The sequence below is a fragment of the Kogia breviceps genome, chromosome 8 (genome assembly GCF_026419965.1).
Source record: "Kogia breviceps isolate mKogBre1 chromosome 8, mKogBre1 haplotype 1, whole genome shotgun sequence".
In the NCBI taxonomy this organism is placed as follows: domain Eukaryota; kingdom Metazoa; phylum Chordata; class Mammalia; order Artiodactyla; family Physeteridae; genus Kogia; species Kogia breviceps.
In genome coordinates this window covers 45607668-45615585 of record NC_081317.1, presented here as the reverse complement: position 1 = coordinate 45615585, position 7918 = coordinate 45607668, and the positions used below count along the sequence as shown (strand labels likewise).

The following is a 7918-nucleotide window of genomic DNA, read 5'->3' as shown; positions in this document are numbered from 1 at the left end:
TATACTCTTTAGAATAAGACATGTACTCAAATTCTGGCTCAGCTCAGTGAATTTGAACTACTCAGTATCTCAGAGCCTCATTTTTCTCACATGTAAAATGGAAATAACATCTATCTCAGAGAAGCAGTATGAAGGTTAAATGAGATAAAGTTCGTAGCAGTTTAGGTGCTAATGAATGATAGTTATATTTTTATACTTAATTATTATCATTTGTTCTCCAGTGAACCTTCATTAATTATGTAGTCATATAAATCATTCTTATCTTTGTGAATATAAATAACATTCATTCATCTAGCTTTTCAAACTAGAAATATTGGAGCTGCTCCAGTGTCTCGTTTGCAGTCGGTTGTGTGGAAGGAAGCATCTTGGTCCATAGGCATGAGGAAGGGAACGGCATCTCTTGTCTGTGTTTGACTCCGTAGTTTGGTCCGAGGCCTCCCGGAGCTTTCCCGGGGGCAATTGGCAGAAGTCACCGCGACCACTCTGCCCTGCCCCTCCCCTCCGTCCCCGGGACCGGGAAGGACCCAGCCCACATCATGCCCCTCGGTGCTCACCTTTCCCGTCTCTGTCGTTGCGTCTGCATCGTGCCCCCGGAATCAGACGGTGCCCCATAGATGGCCAGCTTTCCCCCGAGGGTCAATGAGAAAGAGATCATGAGATCATGTACTATAGGTGAACTTTTAGCTCCTGCGGCTCCTTTTGACAAGAAATGTGGTCGTGAAAATTGGACTGTTGCTTTTGCTCCAGATGATTCGTACTTTGCTTGGTCACAATGACATTGTGCAGTAAAGCTTGTTCCGTGGTCCCAGTGCCTTAAGAACTTTCTCTTGCATGGCACCAAGAATATCACCAATTCAAGCAGTTTAAGATTGTCAAGACAAAACAGTGATGGTGGTCAAAAAAATAAGCCTCATGAACATATTATAGACTGTGGCGATATAGTCTGGAGTCTTGCTTTTGGATCTTCATTTCCAGAAAAACAGAGTCACTGTGTAAACATAGAATGGCATCGATTCAGATTTGGACAAGATCAGCTACTCCTTGACACAGGGTTAAACAACGGGTGTATCAAAATATGGGATGTATATACAGGAAAACTTCTCCTTAACTTGGTAGATCATACTGAAGTGGTCAGAGATTTAACTTTTGTTCCAGATGGGAGCTTGATCCTGATGTCAGCTTCAAGAGATAAAACTCTGAGAGTGTGGGACCTGAAAGATGATGGAAACATGAAAGTATTGAGGGGCCATCAGAACTGGGTGTACAGCTATGCATTCTCTCCTGACTCTTCTATGCTGTGTTCAGTAGGAGCCAGTAAAGCAGTTTTCCTTTGGAATATGGATAAATATACCATGATATGGAAACTAGAAGGACATCACCATCATGTTGTAGCTTGTGACTTTTCTCCTGATGGAGCATTACTGGCTATGGCATCTTATGATACTTGAGTTTATATCTGGGATCCACACACTGGAGACATTCTGATGGAATTTGGGCACCTGTTTCCCCCACCCACTCCAATATTTGCTGGAGGAGCAAATGACCGATGAGTACAATTTGTCTCATTTAGTCATGATGGACTGCATGTTGCAAGTCTTGCTGATGATAAAATGGTGAGGTTCTGGAGAATTGATGAGGATTATCCAGTGCAAGTTGCACCTTTGAGCAATGGTCTTTGCTGTGCCTTTTCTACTTATGGCAGTGTTTTAGCTGCTGGGACACATGATGGGAGTGTGTATTTTGGGGCCACTCCAAGGCAAGTCCCTAGCCTTCAACATTTATGTCGCATGTCAATCCGGAGAGTGATGCCCACCCAAGAAGTCCAGGAGCTGCCGATTCCTTCCAAAGTTTTAGAGTTCCTCTCCTACCGTGTTTAGAGGATGCTGTCTTCCCTAGTATTAGGGACTGACAACACACTTTACACAAACCTCAAGCTTTACTGACTTCAAGGTTTAGGAGATTAATTTGATACATTCTTGTATTACATTTTGATCAGTTGAGCTTTTAAAATATTATTTATAGACCTTAGGAGAAATATTTCTGAACATATGAAATGTAAATTTTTTTCTAAAATGTAACTGTGAAAACATATACATACATGTATATATTTCGATATTAGCTGCTGTGTGTTGAATAGACCCTTTTGCTTTTCTAATTTTTAGTTCCAACATGTATATATTGCTTCAGTAGAGCCACAATATGTATCTTTGCTGTAAAGTGGAAGGAATTTTTTTATTCTGGGACAATGAGTTAGATGGTAAATACTGACTTAAGAAAGCTGAATGCCTCATAACAAAATGTGTATTTGGTTGGGGGATGGTCAGACAACTGACCTTCAAGTAAAACAGCTTTTGTCTAGGGAAGGATTTTGTTTTCCTTAGGAGTGGCATCTGAGAGGTAGAATTTGAAAGTGATATTATTAAGTGAAAAATAGCCAGGATATAACCAGGAAAAAAGGGAGTTTGTTTTTTTTTTCCTAACTACTGCTGTGGGCCTTAATTTTGGAAAGCAGCTTGCTACTTTAACCCCTGTGGTATAAATAAAGTATTATAATAAATTTTAGTCAATTTGAAAAATCCATCTAGTGCATTATTGCTAAATATTTTGTTGTTTGTACTAAGGGACAATTGTTTTAAGACAGTGGTGGGTTTTTTTGCTTTTTGTTTATTTTTTACACATATCCTATGTTTCTGCAGGGGATAATATTGGTGACTTGCCAAAGAGAAGCAATACAATTAGTATATCTGCTTTTGCCTTCTGTTATTTATCTTACCTGCAGATATTAAGAATGTATGCATTATGCAAAATGCTTGATTATATATTTGTGTTGAGTTTTTTAATTAAAGACTTGTTTAAAAAAAAAGAAATATTGGAGCCATCTTCAGATCCTTCTTCTCTAGCAATCCCTACATCTCATCCATTGTCAAGTCCTATCAACATAGCACCCAAAATTTGCTTCTTATACATCCACTCCACGTGTTCCATCCCCAGTGCCGTTGCCCCATCCAGAACTCACATAATCTCTTATCTGAATTTTTATGAGGGTAGATATTCTCCAAGTTTAATTTTAACTGAGGCCCAAGGACTATTTCTAAATCATAAGTTTAAGTATGGCACTGTTCAATTACAATACTTTCTCATTTCTTAGAAGAAAAAGTTGAAATTCTTAAGTATGTAATCTGAGATCTTTAAAAGCGTGACCTCACTCTATTCCTGTAGTTTCATCCTGTCTAAAATAGCAATTATTCATTAATTCATTCAAGATTAATGAAAGGGAAATTAACGTTTACTGAGCTTTAAATAAATGCCAAGGGCATTTAAAAATTAAAATAATCCTGTGAGTTAACTATTATTAGTATCATGTTACAATGGACACAATTAAGAATTTTGCCCAAATTCACACATGTAAACAGCAGAGCTGTAATTCCCTATTCTCCCTGCTTCTCCAAAACATTTATTAGGTATCTACTCTAGGTCCTGTAATGGAATATAATAGACATAAAGATAAATTAAAAGCAGATTCTTACTGAAGGAAATTATAATATAGTGGAACAACAGCTCAGAAAACCCTTATTCATGAGAACATGAGAACATCATGAAGGCATGTTCCTGGCATGGCCTCATTCTGCAGTTTAACTAACAACCCATGGCTGCTCCATTTCCTGCCATGGCTTCTCTCATTTCAGTTCTTTGCCTGGTTTTGGCACTTTCAGAATCTGTAAGAACCTTAATTTACATAATGAAATACCATCCTTACTGCTTTAAGCAGCATAAGATAAGGTTTGCAAAAGAAATTACAAGATTGAAATTAATGGCCAAATAGGACTTTGGGATTTTTCTATTTTCCTTTTTTATATGTATATTTCAACATGGAGAGTTGATTGAGTAGCTGTTATTTTCTGTTCTACACATGGGGAATTTAATATAGATAAGAGGCAGACTAAGTAGAAGGAAGAACAGAGGGATGGTTATTCAACTGCTTGGATGCTTGGTCTGTTGATTTTGTATCAAATTGCATTATGTCACCTGTCATAAAATTATAAAGCAAATGTCATGGTAGATAAATAGATGGATAGATAGATTTTTTTATGATTGAAAAGAACAAAGTGTTAAAACAAACATTCCTAGGCCCTTGTATAACATGACTGCAATCTGAGTGAATGCTTCTACTAAGGCTTATGAAATCTAAAACTCAGGGCTCTGAGACCTACAGGGAGTCCTGAGCCCACTGGCTGGAAACTACTAGTGTAGCAAAGGGAACATTAGACTGGAAAACAGAAGAACTAATTTTAACTACCTGTCATGCCAGTGTCATTTAAGCATTATCACTGGTTTTCTCACCTTAAAAGTTATAGTAATGACTTGCTTATCTCACAAAACCATTAGAGTAAAATAGATAAAGCATATACAAATTTTAAAATCAATAAAGCGCTATCAGAGTTGCTAGTATACAGTACTGCTTTTGTAACCAGAGTTCTATAGATTATGGAAAATAGGAAATGAGTGTTCAGAACTGGAAAGGACTATAACACTACTTTTTCATTCTCAAAATTAGGATACCAAAATTCTGAATAGCTAAATAACTTGCCTAATGTCAGGTAGTCATTGATTAAAATGTTATATAAGCACATGTTCTATTTAATTATAAAGACTTCCACTTATTTAACCAAACCATTCTTATGAATGTCTGTACCTTAATAAAGAAAAGTGAACAATGTTGAAGACGGGGCCCTAGGTATAATCATATATGGGTATTGGTATGCATTTTATAAAATATATTGAATCAACAGTGTATACATTATCTACATATCAGAATTACTTTCTTAATTAGAATGAATTGACCAATGACATATTAGAGAAGTAAATGGATTTGTAGAGATGGAAGCATAGATTAGGCATCTAGATCAAGATATATAACTAGGTCTCGTGAGCCATTTTCATATACCAAGAAAGAGAAGCACAGACAGCCTAGTAATTTTCCTACAATGGATCACACGTATCATAAAGGACAGAGTCAGGATGTGAGACTGAATTTTACTAACCTCAAAGACCTTCTATTAATTCCTATGAAACATAGTACTATACATTAAAGTAATAGTATATATTAGCTTCTACTTTAAAGCTTCTACTTTACTTTCAATTAATCAATAGTTTAGAGAACATTCTATTGGAACTTATAAATAAGAGAAATTATAGCTTGAAACAAGATGCTGCAATTTCAGTTAGTTTTAAAGATAGGTAAGATACTGTGAGATGGGCAAAGAATAAAAGGACACTCAAGTAAGGCAACATTTCAGGAACAAAGGCATGATGTACGAAAAATCAAGACATTTTAAAAGGTAGAACAGTCTGTGGGTACAGTGGAGACTGGAAGTCGGGGACACTAAAAGATCTAGGAGGGAAAGGACTGAGTATATTATTTATGACCTCGTATTTTTAGTGCCTATCAGAATGACAGACATGGCAAAAATGAAAGAATGAATGAAATGGAGAGAAGTAGACCTACATAATGAAAAATCTTGAATTCCATGCTAAAGATTTCAGACATCACCCTTATATTTTGATGAACAGTTGAAATATTTTAAGTAGATGTGTGACAATGTCAGATTTGTATTCCAGAAAAATCACTTTGTTTGCAGGGAATAAGATTGTCTGAGAAGATTAGAGATAAACAGCATAGATATATTTTTTTCAATTAACTAGAAAAAGAGGTAATAAAAACCTGTTAGATGCAATGTCTTTAATCAATTCTCAGGAAGAAGAGCTGTTGAGGACACATAATATGGCAAGATTTGAGTCTATCGAATTAGAATCACCTATAATATATTCAGGTAGTATATTCTATAAAATGTGTACCTATAACTTAAAAGTTCCACATTTATGTACACACCGAGTGGAATGTAAAGAGCTCACACAAACTAAGGCCTAAGAAAGAAAAATAGGGAAAATATAATTCAATAGGGATATAGACAAAAAGGTGATAATGAAGGAAATTGAGAAAGAATGATCAAAGAAGCAAAAGCAATAGAGGACAGTAACATCCTGGAAGACAGGAGAATTTCCAGAAGGAGGAAATGATCAACAGGGCCAGAGCCTTTAGAGAGACCAAAAAAGAGGAAAATCGATAAGAAGTCACTAGATTTAGCAATTAAAATATTGTTCTTGATTTTAAGGAGAGAGTTACATTTAAGTGGTGAGATTTATTTTTTAAAACATGGACAGAACTTAACAGGCTCTTCGATTCCCAGAACAAGAGAGGCATCATACAACTGTTGGTAAGTGCCCTCAGTATTTCTCTACTGGGATTGAATTCCAAGATTATATTATTATAAATTATGTAGCCTGCATGTCCAACTTCATTAACAATTACTGGTAATACATTATATTTACAGGCATCAGTATTGGTTGTTTCAAATGCCTGCATAATCAAGAATGGAAATTTAACCTATTTATTGCTAAAATTCCTTGGCTTTGAATAAGACTTAATTTACTACTAAGCAATTTTCTAGTCCTCAAGCAGCATTGCTCACTCAATTGTACTTCAAAATACTGTCCTCAGAAGCAATGAAGATCAACATAACCAAATGGAAGGAAAACTTTAGTATTGTTTGGAACTAGATGGAGAATATCCCTAAACATTTGGGAAAGATATGATGATCCCAGAACATGACCAATTTTATATTAAGACTATAAAAACTATTTAAAAACTTATCAGTTAAATGTCTGTTCTTCTTGGTAAAAATTATTTCTGTTCCTTAATTTCCATAACTTTAGTGCCAGTCCCAGCTTCATATAATTGTAAGACTTTGCCATTGTGGATCTGAATTTTTAAAAATGTAAAATCTGAAATGCTACAGAATTTGAGATTTGCCTATTAGATAATTTTTCATAGATATACTTGTTCATATGCACATATTTAGCCATATATTTATAATGTCTTGAAACATTCAATTAAAGAGGGAAATTTAGGTTAAAGAGAACTATGGAGTTTACCACTGGGTAGATTAATAATTCATCTTCCTGTGAAATGGAACATTTAACACTGAGGATAATCCATGAACTGGGTAATTTGAATTTAGTTAGTTGCATTAGTGATGTTAAGAAAAAAATGTATTCATTTCCCCTAAAAACTAATGCTTATATTCTATTGTGTTTACAAACTCATTGAAAAAAGTATAGCATTCAAGGACTTTTTTGTAACAGAATTTAAGATTTTCAACTGTATGCCAATCAAACACATATTACTACTTCTAAAATACTAAATATTTTAAAGGAATTTTTATTTAACATGTTTAAAGCATTTTATTACTACAAATTAATAAATACTGTTTTCTGAGTCCATAATTAGATAGGAGACAAAAAGCGTTTTTCTCTCTTATAGCTTTTTAAAAAATGAAAGTTGGAATGGAATGCATTAGTAGGGCTCACAACTTACTCTGGGTTTTTAGCTATTTGTCCAGATATGGCCTATCCTATCTTTATTATTGTACCTGATAATAAAACACAACTTTATCTTTTTAAAAATTTATTTGCACCACAGATTTGTGCTCCTTCTAAAATTTTAAGGGTTTATATTTTAGTCATGACACAGTTTGTGGAAAATCTGTGATGGGAACTATGAAAAGCTTTGTGAAAATCACAGTTTAATATAAACATAGGCACTCATAAAAAATAAAGACAGTTCATATTGCTTCCTATATTTGTTTCTGTAAAATGAAATCATGAAACACTTTACCTTGAACATCTTTTCTGACAAGTGAAGCTTGCTTTTAATTATCTCTGATATCATTTAGATAAGTACATGTCACAGATGTCACAGATAACTTGGTAAAAATAATGAGGTCTGAATAGCATGAGATCTCATTCTAGCTTTGTGTAAATGAAATCTTTCCTGCCTGAGAGATGGAAGAAAACATAT

At 34.7% G+C, this 7918-nt stretch overlaps 1 pseudogene; it reads left to right on the top strand.

Moving 5' to 3' along the window:
• Nucleotides 1-601: 601 nt before the first annotated feature.
• Nucleotides 602-1957, top strand: LOC131761216 (WD repeat and SOCS box-containing protein 1 pseudogene; annotated as a pseudogene).
• Nucleotides 1958-7918: the final 5961 nt, after the last annotated feature.